Source organism: Mesoplodon bidens (assembly GCF_964165515.1).
Source record: "Mesoplodon bidens genome assembly, chromosome: Y".
Lineage (NCBI taxonomy): Eukaryota > Metazoa > Chordata > Mammalia > Artiodactyla > Ziphiidae > Mesoplodon > Mesoplodon bidens.
Window position 1 is genome coordinate 49,716,862 of NC_138180.1, and position 25,661 is coordinate 49,742,522.

General features: G+C 45.8%; 1 long non-coding RNA gene across 1 annotated transcript in view; it reads left to right on the forward strand.

Moving 5' to 3' along the window:
- LOC308609620 overlaps positions 1 to 25,661 on the forward strand; it is a 310,091-nt gene that overhangs the window by 120,440 nt on the left and 163,990 nt on the right. The window contains exon 2 of the long non-coding RNA XR_014014324.1: positions 19,642 to 19,748. This is a non-coding gene — a long non-coding RNA (uncharacterized lncRNA). The remainder of the gene's footprint in view (positions 1 to 19,641; positions 19,749 to 25,661) is intronic.

Consider the following 25,661-nt stretch of genomic DNA (forward strand, 5'->3'; position numbering starts at 1 on the left):
GCGTAAATCCTTCCTGGGTGGATTCTGGAGAGGAGACCATATCCCTGACTGGAAGTTTGAGTTTTAGCCTGTGAGAGACCCTCCCAAGGTAGAGGACCAAGCAGAGCCTTGATCTGTAGAAATTGCAATAAATGTTGTTGTTTCAGGTCACTAATTGGATGATTCAATACACAAATTTGAGATAATGTGATAATTGGGTACACAGCAATAGATAATCAATACAACATGGTAGCCCTTTTCAAATATTTCAAGGGCTTCCAATGATGAGAAAGGTTTAGATTTGTTCTGTTGATTCTGCAAGAACAAATAAGTGCCCATGAATAAAAGTTATAGGGGTGTAGGTATAGGTAATTTGAAATGAATACTTTCTAACCATTTGAGATTTCTGAAAACAGAGTAAACTTCCACGTAAAGCAGTGAGTTTTGTAAAACAAAGACTGCTGCCTGCCATCCAGTTCTACAGGGATCAGATCATTAGCCACTGCAGTCACTGACCTTCAGTAAATCCTGAAAGGAATTCAGGGGGAAAACAGGATGAAGTATTCAGTGTTTTGGATACATGACCCCTAGATAGTTAAGATGCCTACCTAAGGAAGGAGTTCAGTGACCCCAGGTTCTTGCATCTTCCCATATATAGATAAGCACTAAAAGCATTAACTTGACATGTCTGGGGTTTTTCTGTTTTTGTTTTTGTACGTGTGTGTGTGTGTGTGTGTGTGTGTGTGTGATTACCAATAATCTTTTACTAAGATGTATGCTTGACTACATGTATTTCCCAGCCAAAAAAAAAAAAAAAATCATATATATCCAGGCTCCTCCTGTACCTCTTAGAAACAGTTCCTCAGAGCTATGTGACATGTCTCCCAGGCTACGGTCCTCAGTAAGGTCCCCCAATAAAACTGAAACTCACAGCTCTCACATTGTGTGTTTTTATTTCAGTGAACAATTTCTCCTCTAAGGATTTCAGGCAAAGACCCAATGACCCATCTCTCCAAGTCTTGCATCAAGGCTGGACCAGATCCCATTCTCAAACCTGGATACCCGTGGGAATTACATGAGGACATTTTAGAAAATGCCCAATTTTAAGCCTTTCCACCAGAGATTCTGATCCAGCAAGTTGGCAGTGAGACTGCAAGTCGCATATATTTGACAAGTCCTTCATCTCTCTTTGATACAGCAGGTCCAAGGACTGATGTTGGAACTTACCACCCTGGAAGACCTCTAAATACCCACACTTTGGATTTCAGTTTCCAACTTAAATGACTGTAACCAGTGTAGTGAATTCTCTGTTAATTCCAGGTTTTTTTCCTAGACTTACTTTTTTTTTTTTTTTTGCCAAGTATATCTTTTCCCCCATTTAGGATAAAGTGGGCGTGGGGAAATATTGGATGGAGAATCTCTTCCCTGAGAGGAATATGGTAACATACCGGGCATATTTGGGAAACATTATTTTTATCAAGTCAGCAAACAGAAACCCTGAGTTACTTCCATTTTCAGTCAACCCTCATCGAGGTGTCTTTTTGGACAACCTGAATTTTTTGCGACTCATCGGTCAGGGAGATGAGATAAGCATGTGTGTCCATTCACCTTGTAAATATTCAGCAGTGGTGTTGGCACTGAAATAGCTGTGAACAAAAGAGAAAGGCTCCATCTTCAGAAAGGCACAGAGAAGTTCAGATATGAAAGCAGAAGCCTCACATGCTACGAAACAGGAAACCCAGACTTGAGGGAAGAAGGCGAGATGAGGAGAGATGGAAGCATCCCTCAGGCCACCTTAGAGCCTTAAGACTTTTAGGGCATTTCGAGCTGTGCTGAAGAGTCTTAAATAAGAGAGTGACATAATCACAGTTCAGAAGATCACGTTAGGTCTTGGTGCGGAAACCATCAGAAAAGGATGCTGCATTTCATTGTATTTGAAGACTTACACACAAATAATTTGAATATATGCACAATAAAATATTACTCTGCCATAAAAAAGAATGAAATCCTGTCATTTACAACAACGTGGGTGGACTTGGGGGGCATTATGCTAAGTGAACTAAGTCAGACAAAGACAAATCTTGTATGATTTCATTTACATGTGGAGTCTAAACAATACAACACACTAGTGAATATAACAAAGAAGCAGACTCATAGATACAGAGAACAAACTAGTGGTTCCCGGTGGGAAAGGGGAAGGGGGAGGGGCAAGTTAGGGGGAGGAGGTTAAGAGGTACAAACTATTAGGTATGAAATAAACAAGCTACAGGGTTATATTGTACAGCACAGGGAAGATAGACAATACTTTATAATTACTTTAAATGCAGTATAAGCTATAAAAAATTGAATCACTATGCTGTGTACCGGAAGTTAATACAATATTGCAAATCAACTATACTTCAATAAAAAGGTCAGCTGTTGTTTGAAAAGGCTTATAACACAAAAAAACACTGAAGTGTCCTACTCCATGACCTCTCCCATTTTCAACAGCTTCCCCAGAGGCCATCCACGCTCTTACTGTTCCTTCTGGAATTTAGAGGAAGGTGTTTATTCTCTTGTTTGTTTAGAGGTAGCTCTTCTCTGTTAGCATTAAAATGATTTGAAAGCAAAATCACCAAAATAAAACCACAAACGTCCATCGACCCACTGTCCGTCACCTCAAGATCTGATGCTATTTAGTGGTGGTGGTCATGGGGCTGTTAACTGCTGGAACAGTTTTCTGAATAATTCTAGAACGTATCCGTCTGTTTTTAAAAAAATTAATTAATTAACTTATCTTTTGGCTGCCTCGTGCAGCGCACGGGATCTTAAGTCCCCAACCAGGGATCGAACCTCCGCCCCTTGCAGTGGAAGCGTAGAGTCTCAACCACCGGATCGCCACGGAAGTCCCTAGAACGTATCCATCTTGTGTCATCAAAAGTCTACACCCACTGAACAAAACTCCCCATTTCTCCTCCTCCCCAGCCCCCGGCCACCATCAGTCTGTTTCCTGCTTTCCTTCCATGCAAGAGTCATTTTTCCATTTGTTTTGGACCGATCCTTACTCATTTTGGAAGCCTGTGAACAGTTCTTTACCAAGAGAAGATGCTGCGTTGATGTCGACTGAGCGCTCTTTGAAATCCGAAGTCGCTTGGTGCCCTGATAAAGTACAAAAGTATGGGCTATAGTTGTTGATTGCCATGCATACTGCAAGTCCTCTCATCCTTGTGTGGTTCCCGCACATAGAGAAAGGCATAAAATAGTCCACGAACATCATGCCTTCAAGGGACTCTAAATATTCCCAATGAAGGGACCATTCTTAAGCTCTGTGTTCACACCCACCCCCAGTGCCCAGGGTTTGGAGTCTGCTGCTCCAGAACTCTCAAATAGACGTCTTGGGGAAGGTCATTTGCATGCTGGTGGAAGAATGCAGTTCCCCTTGTTTTAAAGAAGGGATTTACGGGGACTTTCACTTAAGACTCGAAGGGTTTGACAGAATTGTCAAAACTCCGAGGCGTCAGCTTGGCAAGATGAGCTGTGCAAAGCGACACGTGTGACATCATCCGCAGCCCTGCACGGTGTGTCTCCGCACCGCCTCCCCCTCCGTGTGCTTTGAGTCTCAGGATGGGAGATTGAAGGCTGTGCACGCCTTTCTCACCATCATTTACAGCCGTGGTGCTCACCCGGGGCTACAAGTCCTTCTCCCGGACAAGCCCCGGGAAGTCACAGGGCCACCGTGGTGCCGTCTCCTGGCGCGGTGCCCACCGCGGGGACATCTCCATGTCATTTCCTCACGTTCTGTTGGTCACCGCTGTCCCCCTCCCACGGTCTCTCCCCATGACCTCTTTCCCTGGAGCCCACCCTCACCCCTTCCTCTGGCTGTAGTCGGTCAGGGCAGCTCAGGGGCGCCTGGCCGCGCTCCGTACACGTTCACGCTGCGGGTGTGGATGGACCCTCTGATTTACAGCTTCTTCCTCGTCGCGTACCTGAGCCGGAAGTGTTGACACTTGAAAATGACACAGAGGATGGTTCCGGTAGGGGAAGCTCCCTGTTTTCAGGTCCAACGTGTCTCTGCTTACATGGGTCAGCCGCTCTTCCCCAGACGTTAAAGATGTGGAGAGAAATAAGAGCTGCATCCATGCAAACGTTATCTCAACCATACGTAGGCTAAACTCGTATGCTTCAGAACCAAAACGTGGTGATTTGACCTGGTAAGAGAGTAAGAGAGAGGGGTTCATAGTTTTGCAGGAAGAGACATTTCACAGTGGCGTCAGGCAAATGGGCCAACACCCTGGTTCAAAGGGGAGTCCAGCCTGGGAATGGGGAAGGCGCAGTGGCCACCGTTGCGTCCGGCTTGGCCACAGGTGATGGGGTCGTGCACACAGCTTCTAGTCTCAAGTCTCTTCACGTCCCTAATGTCAAACACACATGTCCAGCAGGTGACTGTCCACTCAACCGCCGAGGAGTTGTTCTCATGCGGCCGCCTCTGGGGAGGTTAGTTCTTTTCACACTGCTTTGCTGTGATTTGTTTCCAGGTATAGCTCCGCAGCCATATTCTCTTTGGGGATAGGGAATTTTTCTCGTTCATCTTCATGACCTTGGACTTGAGCACTGAAAACTACAAGGCACTTCAAACATGCTTGCAGACTCAGTGCACTATTTAAATTGTAAGTTTATCCCAAGGGTACAAAAGTTTCCATCCATATTTTCAATGCCTTTAACTGGACCAATTTTTTTTTTTTTTTTTTTTTTTTTGCGGTACGCGGGCCTCTCATTGTTGTGGCCTCCCCCGTTGCGGAGCACAGGCTCCGGACACGCAGGCTCAGCGGCCATGGCTCACGGGCCCAGCCGCTCCACGGCATGTGGGATCTTCCCGGACCGGGGCACGAACCCGTGTCCCCTGCATCGGCAGGCAGACTCTCAACCACTGCGCCACCAGGGAAGCCCTAACTGGACCAATTTTTATCAGCCAAGAGAACCATCGTCATGCCTAACTAAAATAATGAACGTAAACCTGCTTGGATACCACAGTAGTTACTATAATGCTCCCTTTTTTTTGACAATTTTGGATGAAAGAGAAGGGGAACGGGGAAGGAATTACGTCAGGCAAACGGTAGCTCTGTTTCCCCCATCCAGGCATCAGAATCAGAGCATAAATGTGGTACAGCCTTACACATATAAAGGGTCATTTCCTGCAGGCACACATCATAAGCACAGAATAAAATATATACTCCTGCAGGCTCTAATTTCATACTTATGAACTTTTTATAGGTTCTCTAATAGAGACGATGCCTAAAGTTTTACCAGGGTGTGAACAATATTTTATAGCACGTGGATGTATCCACCACTATTCTTCAGACGTGAGAGTAGAAATATAAATAGTTGAAACATTTTCTGATGAAAGCCTAGACTCCCCTGGGCATGAATCACATGCCTTGCCATATGCTGTTAGACACCCTGATGTATATTATCCCATTTAATGCTTATAAAACCTGCTAAGGTAGAACTCATCATCTTTTCAATATGAGGGGGCTGGGAGCCAGATCCATGGTCACAGTGCTAGTAAGTGAGGGGATGTCAGGGACAGATTATCCTGCCTCTAAAATCACCTCTCTGCCAGACTCTGCTTGTCATTTGTGGGATGTCCGTCTTTTGTCTTTTCTTTTTTTTTTTTTTTTTAACCAGACATCCTTTTTGTAAATGCAGTGAGTACCATCTTTTTGGCTATTCGCTTCATGAACATGTTTTTCCATAGTCCAGTTTAGTCACTTTTACTTGTCTCTTGTGGCAAACAAATGCTTCCCGGCATCTATAATAGAGACGCATATATTTCCATCTATCTGCATGTGGCGAACGGAAACTCCAGCCCATCGGGGGGGTCGCTTTGAGTAATGGGTCCTCTTGCCTAGAGGTGAGGACAGACGCTGAGCACCGTCCTGCGACGGCGCACCCCGGCTGTCCCCTCTGACCTTCGAGCCGGCCGCCGCCCCTCCTCCAGGGTGGGGCTCCCATGTGCTTGTCGTCCTGGAGGGAGATGTCACATGTCTGCCCCCAAAACAAGCCCTTACACGCCACACCTTCGCTCCCTGTTTCCACACACTAAAACCCCCCATGCAGCAATGCCGGCAGCCAGGACAGCCAGGTTCTGAGCTTTGCCCTTCCCCAGCTGTGTGACTGCATGTGTGGTTTTTCCTTCTATCTGGTCTTACTATCCGCCTCTGTAAATGTGGCTCGTTCTCAAGTGGGGTCCTGGGTCCAGCAGCATCAGCATCTCCTGGGAGGTTGTTAGAAATACACGTTATTCCACCCGACCCCCACTGTACTGAATCAGAGCCTCTGGTGCGGGGCCAGCAGGGAGGGTTTCCACAAGTCCCCTGAATGACTCCCATGCGTGATAATGTCTGACAACCCCTCACCTGGACCAGGGCCCAGCAAACTACTACCATGTGCCAAACCACCCTACTCCCATCCTGTAAATAAAGTTTTATTGGAACACAGCCACAAAAGAAATACCTCTCAGAGAGCCGGGTGAGGAATCTCTCAATGTAGCCTGAATAAAATGCTTTATCCCATCATTTAAAAAAAAAAAAATCACTATGCCCCAAATCCTCTTCTTTCAATTTCAAAATCCACAGAAACAGGGACACAGTTTCTCTTGCAAATGCAAGTGAGAAAGTCAGACACAGAGCACCGATAGTGAGACACTGAAAACTAAATTTTGACTTACAGATAATTCAGTGAGCCATGTCATTGAGATGGGTGCTCTGATTATCAGGGAAAAGAGTAAGACAGTGGCATCCGTGCATAGTTGTATTATGTGGCAATTACCCCACACCTAAGAAAGCAGGCACAGAGCGCCAACGTAGGGGGCACAGTGCCAACATAGGGGTCACAGAGCGCCAACGTAGGGGTCACAGAGCTGGGTCCTAAGGTTATTCTGCCCTCCCACCGTTAACCATTGATGGAATGACCTCCCTGAGGAATTAGAAGGACAGCAAAAGACGTGAAAGCAAACCAGAAACAAACACACACAATGACAATGTCCTTTAGGGATTCTTGAGTGAAAACAGCACTTGAGCATAGCCATACAGAGATGATCTGGGCTGTTCAAGAAAAAAACAAGTACTCGCCCTGGGCCACCTTTCCAGCGGCTCCTTCTCAGCCTTCATCGCCTAGCGTTCCTCATCCACGTGGCCAGTAACTCTTGGTGTTCTCAGAGCCCGGCGCTGTGTCTCCTGGCTTATGGAGCTCGTCCTCATACCCTTTGCCTCCCAACAGAATCCTATATCCGTGTGTCCCAGCCCATCTCTCTGGAGAACTCCCAAGACTGTACACTCTCCTGCCTAATTAGCGTAATCCACTTAGAAGCCTCAGAAGAATTTCAGCCTGAACAAGCCCCCCCCACCCCACCCCCCCGCACTGGATTCTTGGGCTTCTCCCTTCTCCCTGTCTATTGCTGCAGCCTGACCACACACTCATAGATCCAGGACTCATGCTACCTGGGCTTCAGCCAGCACGTGGTTCTCTCTCTCACTTCTCCCCTGCTGACCTGAAATCTACCGTAAATTCCTGCCTAGATGACTCTCTAGATGCCCTCAGTTCGGGGAAGTGGATGTGGCTGCCGGAAGCTTGGGGAGGGAGACACACATTCGAGAAAAGAACCACAAAGACTGTGGTGATGATTCAGGGTCATGCCCCTCTCTCCCCAACACCTCCTTGCACAGTGAGGGCAGGAGGAAAATCCGCTTGCTTCTGCTCTGTCTCTTCCACGTGGTAAATGCACAGGAAACGTTGGTTGAATTAAATCAGGGGTTCTCAACTGGGGACAGTTTTATCCCCCAGGGGGCATTTATGGAATCTAAAAAATACAACGAACTAGTGAACATCATAAAGAAGTAGACTCAGAGATACAGAGAACAAAGTAGTCGTTACCCGTGGGGAGGGGAGGAGGGGCAACACAGGGGTAGGAGATTAAGAGGTACAAACTATGGATATTATGTATAAAATAAATGAGCTACAAGGATATATTGTATAACACGGGGAATGTAGCCTATATTCTATAATAACTATAAATGGAGTATAATCTTTAAAAATTGTGACTCGCTATATGGTACACTTGTAACTTACGTAATATTGTACAGCAACAATACGCCAACTAAATAAAAAGATGCCTATGCATCTTTACCCAGGTAAAACAGAATGAAAAATAAAACAAACATCCCACAATGCCCAGGACAGCCCCACATACTAAAGACTTACCTGGGCACCGTTTTTTCCCCATTTAACAGACACCATGAGGTTAGACAGCCGGAAACAATGATCCCATCTTGAAAGGTGGGAAGATTCAGCTGCTGTGAAGTTAAATGTCTTTTCTAAGACCTCCACGAAAAACACAGCACACAACCATGTCTGCCGATTCCAGATTTGCACTCCCTTCCCTGGGAGCCCTCCAGCGGGGAGAGAACTTCAGTCAGATGGATAAACTCCAAGCGAAAAGGGCCCCCATACTGTGAGGAAGCATCAGATTGTCTGAATTTGCCCTGATTACCAGCCGTGGTCTGTATACACATGTGTGCGTAGCCTCCCTGGTATGTGCATATGACCATTTCCTGCAGCTCACAGTGTTCTTCACACCTCTGTGTGTCATTAATGCGGGAGCCCTTGGGATCACATCGTGTCAGGCAATTCTCTCACATCAAAATAATCAATGAAGAAATACGAATTACAGTATAGAAATAATGAACACATTCCCCCTGAATTAATTCTCACAGATATCATTAAGATGGCGCAAAAGAAAGAAAGTCAATCTTGTCTCCCTCGAAGCCACGGCTCTGCGAGGAAGTGTGAAGGGTTGTGCAACTATCTGGTTGATTGATCAGTGGAGGCTGTTCATCTATGGATCTCAGACGCCCCGGCCTATTTCTCTTACCTCCTAGCATGTAAGTCCTTCAGCAGCACAAACCAGGATCGTGCCGTCTCCTTGGCCACTGAAGACATGCGTCAAACTGGGGCAGATGTACATCTTGTATCAAAAGTTTAGGAATGATCCTGTTGCTAAGAGAGAAATTCGGCATGAGGTTGGATTCCGCTAAGGCAGTCTTCAAAAGAGGGCCACCACTGTCCTCCTTTCTTCCCGTGCTTCCCTTGGCCGACGAGAAGGGATAATGAGGTGGGTGGTGTGCTGTCTTTATTGCCCGAAAACCGAAAACCGCGTTTCATCTTTGCTTTGTCTTTGCCTCCATTTCCCGCGTCGTTTCTGTAAGGATCCCCCCTGCAAGAGGATATAACAAATGTCTTGTCGCCTGGCCCCTCCTCCAGTCTCGGTTTCCCCACGAGTGAAGTGGGGAGGATAGTCCTTCGTCCACCAGCTGTCATTCTGAGGCCCCTTTTACACAAGAGGGAAGTCAGGTGCTGTGAGGCTGGAGTGTGTCACGTCAGCTCGGAGGCTGGAGGAGGTGGTGTATCCGCTCGCACCCTCTGAGGTGCAGTGTCCTGCCTGTACAGTGTGTACTTTGTCCTGTGATTACAGTGGGGGCTGGAGGGCTTTTGTATAGTAAAGGGAAGATGTGAAGCACAGACCAATGGCTGTGATTGTCGAGCGCTGTACTACCCGGGAAGTAAACATACGCAAACACACCTCCGGACAGTCCTGCTTGAGCTGCTCATTCCCAATTTGTTCCTCGTCAGGGTCTGAGGACAAGGAAGTAGTACATCAGTGCTACCCAGTGTTGCCTTCACCCCCCCTTAACACTCTCCACGTGCTCCCATGTCTTTTTCCTTCTTATGCCATGCCCTCTCCTCGGTGGCCACCAAATCGCTGCTTGCCCCTCACTTTGAAGTCAGATCACCACCGGGAAACACACAGCACCGCCTACTAACGGGGTGTAGTTAATTGTGGCCGCAGAAAAAAAAAGGACTTCTGCGTATTTGAAATTACTTACGAAGAGGTGCACGCCAACCTACAACAGGGGGTGATTGAGACCAGGGTTTCTTCTGTTGTCGAAAAGAGACCCTCTGGGGGGTATTCAGGATGCCAGTGCCCAGAGAGAATGAATTAGTTCTTATGGAGAAAGTCGCCTGTCATAATGCACAAGGCACAAGGCAAAATAAATAAACAATTTAAATAAACAACAACACTTCCCACCTATCAGCATGTCCTTTTTTTCCTTCTCCACCCACCCCCAACCCCATCCTTCCCAAGACCCTCCCCGCCTTGTCCCGACCAGCAGTCATTACTTCTGTGTCTGTGGGGGCAACAACATATTTCCTTTGGTTTATGACGACGTTTCTTGGCATTGGTTCCCATAGAGAAGTGTGGGCTGGGACATCGTGACAGTCTTCTGGGAGACACCAGTTTCGACCATGTAACAGAGGGCTGACTTTTTGACCCCGTTGGCCTAGGTGGTATCTGGGCCCAAAGGCGGTGTGTATGTGTAGGGCTCTTTGCGGAGAACGGCGGCCAGGAAGGAAAGGACATCGCGTGGGCATCTCATGTTCTTCCTTTTCTCAGCAAGTGCAGAGCGGGATTATGTTAAATTCAGCTCCTTGTACTCATTCCCTGGGGCCTCATCAAACAAGGCTCGTGTCCTGGGGTCAAACAGCAGGTCTGTGCTGGCTCCCTCTGCAGCTCGACCTACCCATCCGTCAGTTCCCAGCCGGAAGGCAGGGGCCATGTGGAAGTGGCTGCAGGGAGCACGCCTCCCCTGGCACCCCCCACGGGGGTTCCTGGCAAAGACGGACAAGGCACAGAGGGAGAGATGCCAAGGCAAGCGCGCCTTGTGACTTTAGGCAGGTCCGGGTTGTTAATGAGAAAGGGACCCTGGGCCTTGCTCAGAAGCCGGCGTAATTGACCACCAGAGCCGCTTGAGTGATGAGCATCGATCAGCCGCACTTAGAGGCGGGCTTGCCGTCACTGCCATGTGAGGCCTCATTAACAGAGGCCTGCTTGCTGAATTAGGTCGAATTTAGTGCCACCGAAATGAATGTGGTGCTGTGTGAGCATCCTTCACCTAATAGCGGAAAATCAAGTTGAAGTGGTAGGAAACAGCACTCCCATTGAGAGTGGAAACCTTTCAGAGGAGAAAAGAAGGAAACTTTTTAAAGTTTGCAGGGGAGAGGCCGACAAACAAATACTTTCTGTTTCTAATTATGGCTCAGAGCCAGTTTTTACATATATGAACTAAATGTTCCCTGAAGGAGCTAATGTTAGGGACTGTTAGTTATGGTGGCTATTTTCTTTTATTTTTCCTCTAACGAGGATTAAGACTTTTCTCCCATTAGATAAAGATAGTAGGGAATACAGATTTCCCATGATTTGGCAGCATTGGGAAATCTAATAAATGGAAGTTTGTCCTTTAACCCTTTGAGAGGAAGAGTGGGGAGGGTTGTTTCGAAGTTTTGACTTAGACTAGACTCAGAAAGAAGAGAGTTTAATCAACTATCTGGCTGTTACAGGTGCCAGACGTGTTTTTGCATCTGCAATAAGTATAGAATATACTACTTCCTACTGAATTCCAGTTTTTCAGTGAAGCAGCTTTTTAATTAAGTAGCTCCCCTCTGTTAGGATTTCAGAGACTTTACCAAAAAAAAAAAACCCCAAAAAACAAAAAACCCTAGTCTTCTGTATAGCACTCTTCAAATAGGTATCCATTTCATCTTTCTTGAGAAACGAATTAAGAAATAGTTATTCCTAAAATCATATTAATGAATGGACTATAAATAATTTGTGGATCATAGTTTTAAAGCCCAATTCTTCAAAATCTTTGATGGAATAAAAATAACGTTTAAAAAAAAATCAACATATGTTCAGTTTCTGTTTCTCTCTTCCCAAGACATTTTGAGCAATGAAATACGTAGCGTCTTACCCTGTTTATTCCAAGGCTTCTTTGATAGCAAAATATACTATTCATCTTTTGGTTTAGTAATGTGTTTGAACATAAAGAGGTAAAGACCTTAAACAATCTTCAGCGGTGTCTTGAATATCAAGAGGTCATTGATCTTAAAATACCTTATGTACTTTGCAAGTTTAACCAAGTGTGTGATGCATTTTTTCCAAAAGACTTAGGTCTATTCGAACCACTGAAACTATAACCTCATGAGTCTACACTTCCTCTAAGTCCTTTAGGTAAATAAGAATGAAATGTCATAGTGAAGAATCATCATTGTGAACTGAAAATCTGTTTTTATAGGAACAAGTGTAAAGTTGTACCGTTAACCACATAGCACGTCTCTGGGTCATCTGTTTCACATCTTATTTTAGCCACATAAACTGATCACTTGGAGATCGCTCCATAATCGTACTGACATGCTTTATTTTTTAAATGCTTGCATGGCATTTTATTGAATGGGTATACCGTAATTTTCTTCACCATTTTTCTATTGGTGGACATTTTAAATTACTTCCAAACTTGTATTGCTACGAATAATCATGCAATAAATATTCTTGTCATATCCCATGAGCCAGAAACAAACTGTTTAATAACTATTGCTTTAAAATATGATTTCATATCTGTGAGGAAAATCATAAAATATGATTGTCATATCTTCCATATCATTCTCCCCCTTAATTAACTTTCTTTTCCTGAATCTTACTGGCTTTTTTGCATGTTTTCCCCCCCTCCTGTGAATCTTAGAATCAGCTTGTCTAATTCAGACAAAATTTGATTACTTTATCTTTTTCTCAAGTATGAATGTGGACATGTGAGAATAATGAAAAAAATAAAATATCCACTGTTATTCCCATTTTGAAAGATTCTGCATTGTAATACATTGGCTATAATATCTGCAAGAGTGGGGTTACACCAACTGATGAATTGTGCACACATGACGAGTACAGTAGTCTCACCATCAATGTCATTGACACCAGTTTCATTGGACACCAACGTCAACTAATGGGTGAAGTACTGAATACTTCTCATCTAAGCCATAGTCTTGTTACTGAACCAAACTTGTGTCCGCTCGCCCACGTGCAGTCAAGCCAATCTCCTGACACCAGGTCATGGTGAAGGCAAGTGCAGTGTTTATTGCAGGCACCAACCAAGGAGTCAGGTAGCTGGTGTTTAAAAGGCCCAAACTCTCCTGATGGCTTTCAGGGAAAGGTTTTTAAAGGCAGGGTGAGGGAGGGGGGTTGCGGGCTGTGTGATCAGCTGGTGGACACTCTTCTGATTGGTTGGTGGTGAGGTCATCGGGAGTCGGCATCATCAACCTTTTGGTTCCAGCTGGTCTGGGGTCTGTGTCCTGGTGGTCAGCACGCAGTTAACTTCTTCCACCTGGTGGGGCTTTCAGTATCTGCAAAACAGCTCAAAGGACATGGCTCAGAATATGATCTGTAACCCTGAGTAAGAACTAAAGGTCCTTGACTTTGTTTAGTGGCTAAACTCTTATTATTTTCTCTAGCTTGACTGTTTTCCTTTGCTTCTTCATTTTCTCACTTGTCTGATTAAATTTGCTCTTTGGAACTCAGAGAAGGCCTCAGAGGCTAAAGCTTTTCTACAAACAAGGGTTGGGAGACACAAGGGTTTGTCTGTCCCCAAGAAGGCCCCAAAGGGTCCTGCTTGGTTTCAGTCTCAATGTTTTTATCTTGTTCCTAACATAGAGGATGGTGTTGGTGATTATATCACTTAGTTATCTACCGCAGTGTAACAAAGCAACACAAAGTGGAGTGGCTTACAGTAACACATGTTCATTTTCTCACAGTCTCTGGGGCTCAGTAACCTTGGAGTGACTGAGCTCAGTATTTCTGTGTCAGGGTATCTGATGATGTCAGCTGGGAATACACTGATTTGCATGGCTGTTGGCTGGAGGTCACAGTTCCTTACTGTCTGCTAGGAGAAGGTTACAGATCCTTGACATGCTGCCTTCCCCATGGGGCTGCCTGAGTGTCCTTACATGGCAGCTGCTGGCTTTCTTCAGCATGAGTGAACCAAGACAGAGAGCAAGACAGAAACCATAATGCACTTTATGACCTTGGGAATCAGGCACCATCACTGTATGAACAGTAGTGTCCTATTGGTCAAACAAGCCCACTGTGAAACAGTGCAGGGAAGATGTATAAAAGGGTGTGAAAAGCAGGGGCAGAGATCACTGGGGGCTGTGTAGAGCAGCTAACAGCCGCTTGAAGAACTGACACTTTGAGTTTTCACTCTGGAGCCAAAGACAGATGAGTTTTAATCAGATTTTCAATTGCATACAGTCCAGTGAATTCCTTTTATAATTTGGTCTCATCACCAATATGTGCAATTTAGTGTGTATGATGACCACCATTAAGAAGGTGGTCACTCAGATAACCTTTAGGGAGACTCTAACTGCAGTCTCTTAATTTATCAAGTTCTTTTTCCTTTATTTTTAGCATAATTCTTTTAACATTTCAACAATTTATTTTCCCCCCTCCGTAGTTAATTCCTCATTTAGGTTGAAAATTATTTCCCTAAACCAACAGAGTTCAAATTGTTTCTCTCAAAGGCACCAGAGGTTATACCATCTGCTCTGTACCTGATAGAGCTACACGGTGAACATTTGCAACAATCTGGAGGAATACGTCCTTTGCTCTAGGCACATCTCACCCATTTATAAGATCTCTGCTTTGTTCCAGAAAGTTCAGATGAGGTGAATAACTTTGGAATGATTGAGTGATACGGCTTCCTGTCCTCTTTAATTTCTCTCTCTCTCTCCCTCTCTCTCTTATTTGGTCTTTGATTACAAACATACACATATCAGTACAGAATTGAGTGATATGGCTTCCTGTCCTCTTTAATTTCTCTCTCTCTGTCTTATTTGGTCTTTGATTACAAACATACACAAATCAGTACAGAATCTAGAAAGACTTGGATGCTCCAGTGATTCTGCCAGATGTAAACTACAAAATACAACATGTTTTAAAGTGAATTCTTTACTCAATTCTGTATGCCCAAAGTAGGAGAGTTGAGCTAATAGATTGGTGGAAACTAACTGGGTAGAAAAATTGAAAACAATTTGGTGGAGGAAGCACTTTAGGGTGTTTTACCATATTGTCCAGGAAACTTTGGGTCTTTCTTTTTATTCGCTGTTCTCCATCCATTCTTCTCCATCCATAACTTGATCGCTCTTAAGTAATAACTTTAGTCCAAAATATCAGTCGTAACAAAGGGACTCGCTGAAAATTACTGCTCATCAACACACATACGTGCATGCACACGCACACGCTCTCTGAACCTAATTAAAGCAAACTACCATCAATTTCCATCCCTTAGGCATCTCTAATGATTTTAAAAGTGTCACAGTTGATAGGCAATAATAGCCTTCCATTCAGGGCTTCTTTTGGTCTACAAAGCTGGCACTCACACAATGAATAAGGCATTGACTTGGGATTGCTAATGATGTTGAATCACGGAGCTTCACTTCTTTTCAGAGAGGTTATAGTAGCAATTAACTTCACAATTCAGATGGTCAAGATGACTCACCGTTGAAAGCCCCTAAGTTGTCTGAACATCAATTTTCTTTTAGGACTGTACTGGAAAGCTCTAAAGCAGCTGTGAAACCTGCTGTTGGGAATAGTAAAGCTCTAATGTTGAGGAAGGAGACTGACCTATGGAGAGTTTCTCACCCCATTTTTCATGGGGACTGAAGAGTCATTATGTCTCAGTTTTTGATGTATTCTAGGCTCTATTATACCTTTACATAATTTTCTTATTCAAGAAGTCACATTAAAAAGGTGTGGGGAGACAATTCATCTGGGATCTCTTGCATTTCTGCATCAACTGCAAGCAGAGGTAGTGACGGCCTTTATTCTGAGCTGTCTTCTCAAGGATGTGTTACCAAACACAAGTTTGTGTGCCACACGCACAGTGAGGCCAAACACACCGAAATGTTGCAGTTTGGAGCGGAGAAAGGTTTATTGCAGAGCCAAGCAAGGAGAACGGGTAGCTCGTGCCCAAAACCCCCACCTGCGTGATGGTTTGGGGGGAAAAGTTTTTATCTGCAAAATTTGGGGTGAGGGCTGCAGGGTATGTGACCTTCTTCTGATCGGTTGGTGCTTAGGTAACAGGGCAGTGTCCCAGGAACCTTGTTCTCAGCCTAAAGTTGCCATCCTCCACCTGGGTGGGAGCTTTAGTTCTTGCCGAAGAACTCAAAGATACTGTTATGTATATTCCTTGAGGGGGAGCCAGGACCCTGCCCCAAGGCTGCGCTCTTGTGTCTTGACAGCTCCTCTCTTGTTTCTGCGTCCCCTCCCTCCCCTGATTAGTAACTGTTTGAATCTGCCCTTTGGAACTCAGGGAGATGTAGGAGGCTGAAACCTTTATCCTGCAAATAAGAAATGGGGGACAGGAAAAGGCTTTTGTGCCCAGGAGCCCCACAGGGTCCTGCTCAGATGTTTGTATAGCTAACAGCTTTGGAAGATAGACAGGGTCTTCCTCTAAAGCAAATGGCAGGCTTGCTTTATTTATTGCTTATGGCACTCCCCATTTAATAAAGACAGTGTCTTCCTCTATTGTTGCAATCAGACAGGTGTACGGCCTATTATCAGCGTTCTGGCCTATTGTCCCGTTCCCTCAGCACAGGGTCCCTCTCCCGTCCCACGATCCACCGTGTGTGCAGGCGTCACCCAGCCCTCTTCCTGTTTCCTGCGGGGACCAGCGCAAACGCTGCTACTTTGCTTTCTGCCGCCACTGCGAGAAGAGACAGTCTTTTGCCTCTGACCCAGGAGTCTCTTGTCCTCTGCCATCATCTGTGACGCTCTGGTAGGCTGGCTTGTTGGAATGGAACCACACGAACATCTGAGATCCTTCACCGTTCTTAACAAAGGACCCCAGCTGAAGAACAGGGAGAAATAAAATGATGTCACTCCTATATGAATCTAAATATGCCCTTCGAGCCAGCTTCTATAGAGGAAGAAACATGTCCTCTAGCAGCTAGGTTCTTCCCTGCTGTGACCCATGACCTCATATTTCATACTTTTTTCATTCGACGCTGGTCAAGCCCCCACGTTCCTGGTGAGGCAGTGGAGGGTAGGGATGCTAACGGCGAGTGCAGTAGATAGAAGTAGGTCGGGGAAGGACACTGGGGTCACACGGTATCCAACAGTATTTTTAAGGTCCGGCCAATTTCACTTTCTTTCTAACCAGTACTGATGTTTCTGGGGTTTAAGGCTTCCCAACTCCGTCATTCTCTATTAATTGGTCTGATATCACTCATAACAATCTCTACTGTCCAGCCTGGCCGCAGTCCAAGTGGGCATCTAAGCAGCAAGCAGCCTCTTCTCTAGGGGGTAGTGCTTCACAGCAGTGATGCAGACGAGAAGAACAGGTGGGATGACATGGATAGAAAACTACCTCCTTTATCGCTCAGCCTTGCTGGGCTCATCTGTGTCTCGCTTCCAGCTGTGCTTTCCCTGCCACAGTGTGCTCACACTGCAGACGGAGTGATTTGGGTGAACCCTCCAGTAGCCTCTCATTCCACCCCGTACACAACGCAGACTCCTTCCCAAGACCCCAGGGCTCCGAGTAGCCCCCCTGACCCTGCCCACCTCTTGAGCTGGCTGCCTTTCTACCTCCCTTGCTCAGTAGCCTCCGACCTTACCATCCTTTCTTCTTTTCTGTTGACAAACACGACCGCCTCCCCCAGGCTCTGCTTCCACCTGGTGCCTCTCCTCTTGAAGAGAGTTTAGGTGTCCTCTCTCCAGGGAAACCTTCCCTGACCACGTGTCCAGAAGCGTTTCTCTATCTGCCAACTTAGCATCATTCTTAAGGCTCCTCACCCGTGTGACTCATTCCATTTCTATGTTTTACACTCCCTCTCACACTGAACAGCACGTAATATAAATTATTTTGTTCATGTACCTATTTGTTTGTTTGTTGTTTGCTCCTACTATAGTGACTAGGCTTCATAAAAGCAACTTTATCTGTCCTGCCCTCTCCCCAGCACTTAGAACACACAGTTGGTGCTCACTGAGTATTTGTGGGATGAAGGTTTAATTCTTTTCCTATGAAGTAGGATAAGTAAACATTTGCGGCTACATATAAACTAGTTTTGTATGTTTTTTTTCCCTCTCATAAGCACAAGCTTTAGGAACAAAATCATAGTGGCCAAAGTGTAGAAAACATTAGTCTGCTTCAAGATTTATAAATGTAATTTTTCCAAAGCTTTTGGCAATAACTACAGAAAATCTGCTGAGTCCAATGATTAAAATGAAAGCAAAGGGTTTTCCTGGTGGCGCAGTGGTTGAGAGTCCGCCTGCCTATGCGGGAGACACGGGTTCGTAACCCGGTCTGGGAGGATCCCACATGCCGCGGAGCGGCTGGGCCTGTGAGCCATGGCCGCTGGGCCTACGTGTCCGGAGCCTGTGCTCCACAACGGGAGAGGCCACAACAGTGAGAGGCCCGCGTACCACAAAAAAAAAAAAAAAATGAAAGCAAACAATTGACCAATAAGTATATAATAAGTTCAAGCATCAAAGAAAATTAGTCGTGAGAAGAAAGTCATTAATGACCATACTGTTCCGTTCTCCGCAAATAAGAAATAATGTTCCAAGTCTTGCTCTCAGGTTATTATGCTATAAACATAAGAAAATTGTGTAAAAGAGCTTCAGGGAAAAATAATTACCTACAGTTACATGAAGGATTGTGTAGCAGAGGAAAAGTAATTTTCCCTCCACCCTTCTGAGTTCTTTTCTGAGACCCCTGTAATAAAAGACAGCTTGATGAGAGAGAAACACACAGAAGTCTGTTTCCTGCCTAGCTCATGTCCACATGGGGGGTACCCAGGGGCAAATGGGCAGCTCCCCCAGGCAGCTTTTGGGGAAGGCGAGGTGGGACATGAGCCTCTTTGGGGAGAGTAAATGGGTTTTAGGAGAGATGATGGGGCTTTAGAAGGATGGATGGGAGGGGGCCTGTTTGTGATGAAGTGTGTCTGGGTGTGGGGTGGACCACACCTCAGTGTCTGCATCTCTCCTCTCTACGCTGCAGGCGTACGTAACTACGTCTCTAGACTCCTGTACTGTGATGGGAGCCAAGCCTGCCAGGTTGATGACACTCCCATGAGGGGACTGATGACATCTGGGTTCCTTTGGGAGGATCTGTCTTTAGGAGATAAAGAGGGGTTTAGAGAAAGTCTCTCCCTGCATTTGCTATCTTCCAAGTGCTTCCAGCTCAAAATTATCAATATACCAAAAAGTGGCGTATTTTGGGATGGCACGTCCTGAACCCCTGCTGGTACATTTGTGGGCAGCACATCCTGAACCCCTACAGTCACATCTTGGGGTGACACGTCCTGATCCCCCACAGATACATTTGGGGGCACCACACCTGAACCCCTACAGTCACATCTTGGGGTGGCACGTTCTGCTCCCGTTCAGTTGCATCATTTGGATTGGATTCAGCGCTAGTTCCACAGCATCTTAGAAAATAATAATATTCCACAGCACAAAAAGCAAAACCAAATATGACAATAACAGATCATGAAATGGGGACGTTCTCTCCAAGCACAAGACATACTTTGTTTCTTCCCCAGCTCTCTACCTAAATAGTTTGCCCTGCGATACATTTTGCTAGGGGATCTGTGCCGATGCTCACAGCTACCAGTATGAGACACGGAGATGCTTCAATTTATATCTAGACACCAGCCCAAGGTCGAAAGGCCACATGTTCGTTTGAGGCCAGAGCAAGGAGTTGTACGTTCTCTTGTCATAATTCACGTTGCATTTCGTTTTAGGGTATTCGAGATTCTGACGACATGTTGGTGGATTCATGAGTGGATCCTCGAGCAGCCACCAGATCATCTCTGAGCTCTGTCTACTGAGAGGAAGTCACGTAAACCAGGTAAACTGTACAAAAATTGACCAGTGACATGGTGATGGACCATTGTTGTCATCTTCCAGTGTGAATCCATGAGAGAGAGAGAGATGGGATGGGATGGAAATAGAGAGTCTGTTGGAAGTGCCCCCCATCGCAGGACAGAGGAGGAAGTTGAGAAAAACATTGGTTTTAAAAGGAATATAACAGGTTTCCGTTGACTTAACAAGATGTAGGAGGTGGTGGTAAAATGTTTTCTAAGATGCTGAGGAACAAGTCCCAGCAATAAGATGGATGTGATTGAATGCAGGCTCCAGAAAAAAGGAGCAGGAAAGGTGCACAGGGGGGCAGGTGAGGGATGCCCAGCGTTTAGTGGATTGGATGCTTTAACCTGGTGTCCAGAAGAGTGCACACTCCTGTCCTGCTCGGAAGGCTATAGGTGCAGGCACTCGAAGTGGCAAAGAATGTTTGAAATATTTAAAATCAGAGCTAGGTCTTCTGACAGCAGGACTCCCCAGGAAGCTGGGTGCTGTTTCAGACAAAAGGAATCAGAGTCTGTACACAGTAACCGGAAGTATTCACCCAGACCGTGTCTTATTCTTTTCTTTCCTTTTGTTTCTTTCATTTGGTTCTTCCCTTCTTTCTTTCTCTTTTCTTTCTTTCGAGCATCTGCTGGGAATTTCACTCAGAGAAGCCATGCAGCTTCTTATAGTGTGTCTTGTACAGATGTACTCTTCTTGACGTGGGAATCACCCTATTAATAAGTAAATGCCTTGTATGTTTCTCCGCTGAATGTCTGTTTCTGCATCAAGTTTCTTAAAACTCCAAGACCGAGGCCCTGAGCATGTCTCTTCCACTGTCATGTCCCAGGGGCCAAGCGTTTTGTTGGGCACATAGTAGATGATTCATAACTAGTTATTGAAGAAGGCAGTGACAAGTGAAACGGCCTTGAGTTGACTCAACTAGTCGCCTGTGCCATACATGTTACAGGGTTTTAGAAAAGGGGGGGGCAGGGCACTGCGTATCCGTGGAGGTGGTTGGATCTGGTTGAGACCTTAAAGGAGGGCTGAGATTTCTAGAGAAAGAATCTGGACATCCCCAGAGGAAAGGGAACCAGGCACGTCCGGTTCCATGTGATGGGAGTGAAAGAGAAAGAGTCCCATTAACTTGAAAGAGAGACGTGTACGGTGGGTAAGAAAGCAGAGCCATACGGACGCCTGGCCTGAGACCCACATCTGTTTATCATAGACGCTGCTGCTGTTTTGTCGCTACATAAAAAACATCTTCCTTACAAAGTTGCTGGGATTTGTTCTTTGCTGGTAGGGGTGGGAAGAGGAGGGAATGAGGGAACCATGCTGAGATGCAGGTGTTTGACGTATTGATCATTTCTTGTTCCAAGTTAATAAACTGAGGGAAAGCTAACTTAAAACTCAGGTTGGCAACATTAAAGAAAGAAAGTGAACTTTTTTTGACAGTCAAGTTACCTAATGATTGCGGTTCCGTGGGAAGACGTATCCAACCTACGAGCTGTGTGTAAGGTGGGAACACCATCCTGGGCGATAATGCAATGAAGGTGCAAGACATGTCGATTTCTATGAAAATGAAAGACATTAGAAAAGAAAATAGGATTTGAAGAGGAAGGTTCAAATATCGAAGTGGAAAATCCCTTGGAAACGCATCTCTGGGTAGGAAGGAAATTAGCTAATGCATTTTCTTACCCATATGTAAAGCATTTGCAGAATGGAGGAATCTTAAAAGCGAAATAAAACCACAGGTAACTCAGCATGGTTTGATTTACTAATTTAAGCAGGTACCTATGGGGAAAAGACTGTCTCTAAAATTAGGTAATAGTGACCGTAAGAGGAAAAACCCTTCTGAGTTATCACCAGTTGACTCAGATCAAACCAGAAGTAATGAATTACTCTCTGATAAAACGTGCAAATTGGTGGAGAAAGGATGGTCATCGCCATGGCATGCGTCTCTGAGAGGGGGGTTACATGTCGTAGTTGGTGGCAGTCATGTAAAATATAATATATTTTACATGGTTGCCACCAACAATGACATTTAAGAGACTTGGGGCCCTGGTGAGCGTCTGCAGAAAACTCGGTGAAACCATTGCCCTGGGTTACAGTTGTGCCCCTGAGTCTTGCCTTTAATTCTTTCCCTGACTCTGTGTCTGTGCATCTCACCCATCCTGGCATCTCTATATGGTGTGGGCTCACAAAGATGTTCTGTGATACGCCTGGTATTGTCAGACACGAGAGGCATGTGCACCCAGGTGGCACACTGAGCTCATTTTCATTCTGCGCTTTGCAGACGTGAAGCATTGACCTGACGTAAACGTTGTTCCCAGAAGTCAGGGTAACTGGGACAGCGTGGGGACAGAAAAGGCATCAAGTAGGACTTTGACAGCCCACCAGGAGGCAAGTCTGTATTATTGTTGATGAGGAAATAACTTCCTGAAGTCAGACTCCAGCTAAAGATGGAACAGGCAGAATTTGTAGGACAACTGAAGAGAACAGGTGATTCCTTCCCCTTTGGGATCAGACCGCTAATGGTACTGATGGTGTGGAAGTGGTCCCCTTTCCTTAGAATCTCCATCATCTCAGGTCTAGTACATGGTTTTCCTGAAGTGGCCCAGGACCAGAATCTTAATTCCAGGATGTCAGCCGTGCCTTTGGGGACCGATGTCTGTTTGTATAATCCAGTACTTGCAACCTCGGTCAGAAGCAGCATAATACGCAAATGACATATGCACCCCTCGCCTGAAGATAAGACGTATATAGAAAGCCATGATTGGAAGGGCCCTAAGTACACAGGATCTAGTTGCTCGAAGGTGATTATGTGAACGTATTTGCAAAACCTCTGCCTGAGGGCACCTAAATTGCCTAAAAATAGACACAATCCACTCCTGAATCCTAAATGGAAAACTGCAGTTATCTCTAATGTTCCATAAATAAGAAACCCATTTATGACTTAAGTGTTCACCGATGTAAAATATCACCACCCACCTCAATTGCCAAATGATTGCCTGGTGGTTGGGAAGCCTGCGCTAATTCCCGGGCTTGGAGGGTCCAGAACTCACTGAATACCTCTTCTCCCGACCTGCTGAGTGTGGGGATGGGCTGGTGATCTATCTGGGGCCCGGGTCGGCTCTATTTGGAAGAGATGCACATATGCTTTATAGCAGGTGAGAGACATCATGAGAAATCATCTAATTCTGATAAGGTAAACCCACATTTCCTGGTGAACCAACCGAATCTTGTAGTTTGAAAATGTTGGATAACCGCATTCCACAAAATGTTACTAAACTCAGGTCTGGCTGCTTGCTGCTGCTCCAAAGCCTGTACTCGAGAGACTAGTGTTGGCGGTCAAGGAAAGCTGGCTTCTTTCTGGAGACCGGCAGTGTGGGGAGAAGGCAGACTCATGTCCAAAAGCCAACTCCCCCCTGCTGATTGTGGGCAAGAGCTTTTAAAGGGGAGTTTCAGGGGTGCTCAGGGGGAGGCAGGGGGCTCCATGCAGAAGCGGTACAGTCAGCTCTGAAATTGGTCCTGCGGTAGTCTGACCAGCGTCATCTTGATTGTTTTACGTGCAGTTAGTCTTCAGCCCCAGGATCACTTTTTTCCCATTACCTTGACACCAGTTCTCAGAATTGTGGCAGCCTGTGTCATGGCTACAGTCTGGTCATCACGTAGCTAACTTCTCCCACCTGGCGGGGGTTTCAGTATCTACAAAACAGCTCACGGGACGTGGCTCAGAATATGATCTACAGCCCTTGAGGAGGAGCTAAGGGTCTTTGACTTTGTTTAATGGCTAAACTATTACTCTTTTGTCCTCTTGAACTGTTTTCCTTTGCTTCTGCATTTTCTCGCTTCTCTGATTAAATTTATCGTTTGACGAAAGTTTTTCTGTAGACAAGAGGCAGGTGGACGACATGGGGGGTGGAAGTCTGTCTCGGGAAAAGGCCCCATAGTGTCCTGCTCAGTTACAATAATGCCGAGAACATTTATTAATTATGGTTCTTTCCAGTGACACTTTTTTTTTTTTACATCTTTATTGGAGTATAATTACTTTACAATGGTGTGTTAGTTTCTGCTTTATAACAAAGTGAATCAATTATACATATACATATGTTCCCATATCTCTTCCCTCTTGCATCTCCCTCCCTCCCACCCTCCCTATCCCACCCCTCTAGGTGGTCACAAAGCACCGAGCTGATCTCCCTGTGCTATGTGGCTGCTTCCCACTAGCTATCTACCATACGTGTGGTAGTGTATATATGTCCATGCCTCTCTCTCCCTTTGTCCAGTGACACTTTTAAAGATGACCAGGCTGCTGTTCATGGGCTCCTAGACCAGCTCTTGTGTTTTAGAAGATGGGATACCAGGGAAAGGCCAGTCCTAGGCCAGAGACCATTACCACATACGCTCAGAAATCTACCATGTGTTTAAAAGTGTGCCTGGTGCCCAAGGGTGGAGTTGTAGTATTCCAGGCAGGGTTGCACAGAGAAAAAGGGGGAAGGGGTCGGGCACCGGAAATTCCCTGCCTGGCATGGACCTGGCAACATCTAATACACCTGTGTTCCCAGGACTTACCTGCACATTTGTAACACTCTGTAGAGCCCAAGTTTTCTCTTAGGTGGTGCAGACCTGGTGTGGTTTTATGGGCTCCACAAAGCTTGTATGGCACATAAGAACAAATAAGCCACTTGCAGAAAGGACTTTCCTGGGACTTCCCTGGCCGTCCAGTGGTTAGGACTTCGTGCTTCCACTGCAGGGGGGCACAGGTTTGATCCCTAGTCGGGGAACTAAGATCCCACATGCTGCTTAGTGGTTTGCCAGGTCCAGGTACTTTTATTTCAGGTAGGACTCAATCTGTCCTGGTATCCATCTGTAACCACCCTAGAATAGAACTTGACATGGCAACATTTGGGGCCAGGTGGTTCTTTGTTGTGGACATGCTGTCCTTTGCCCTGTAAGATGTTTAGCAGCAGCCCTGGCCTCTGAACTAGGTGCCAGTAGCAGTCCCCCAACCTCCAGCTATGTGGAAAACCAAAAATACCCCCATACTTACTAAATACCCCCCACTTGAGAACCAGTTCCCTAGAGGAATTAACTCCCCTGGGACTTTATAATGGAGGCAAAGGAGATAGAGAGGATTATGGAACTCACACCCTAGAGAAAGACATCTGGGGAATTTAAGACATGTAGTTTCTATTCGTGCGACAAATACAAAGGCCTCTTCAGGAATCAGGCAGGCAGCTCAGTCACCTAACTTTTAACCTCAAGAAGGCTCGGAACGGCAGGAACCTTCCCTTCTTTGCTCACGTGTCAATACCTTCCTCTGTCCAAATTGGAAACAACAGCGTGTGGGGAATGTCACATTCGGGGTCACCCCAGGAGGCCACCACACGGCACCAAGCCACGTCACAATGATCATAAAACAGGGCCCTGCGATCAGCCTCTTGGGTAGAGACACGTGTCTCAAAGCCAGATGGGTATCATCTGGACCTGTTGCCACGCCGCCGGGCCCGTGAAAGTCTGATGAATGAGTGCTCTTTCCCCAGTAGGTCCTGTGCTAATGCTTCCTTCCCTGCTAGTGGGATTTGTGTATTTGAAGCTCGATGAATGGATATTTCCTCGCAATGGATAATGTTTTAAGTGTTCCCTCTCTCCTGGTTGGATTTTCCTTGTTGCTGTTGTTTTTGGTGCTCTGTGTGTGTGTGTGTGTGTGTGTGTGTACCCACACATTTAGCCATCTAGCCCATCCTTCTAAGATGAGACACCTGGTTGGATTCATTTGTCATCATTAATCCAGTGAGTCCCACAGATAGGAGAACGCACCGCAGAATATTAGGGTGGCGAGTTTTCTTTCCCTTAATGTCAGGGCCGCACTGCGATGACGCCTCCCTTGCCTTGGGTGGGGAAGCGAATGTCATCC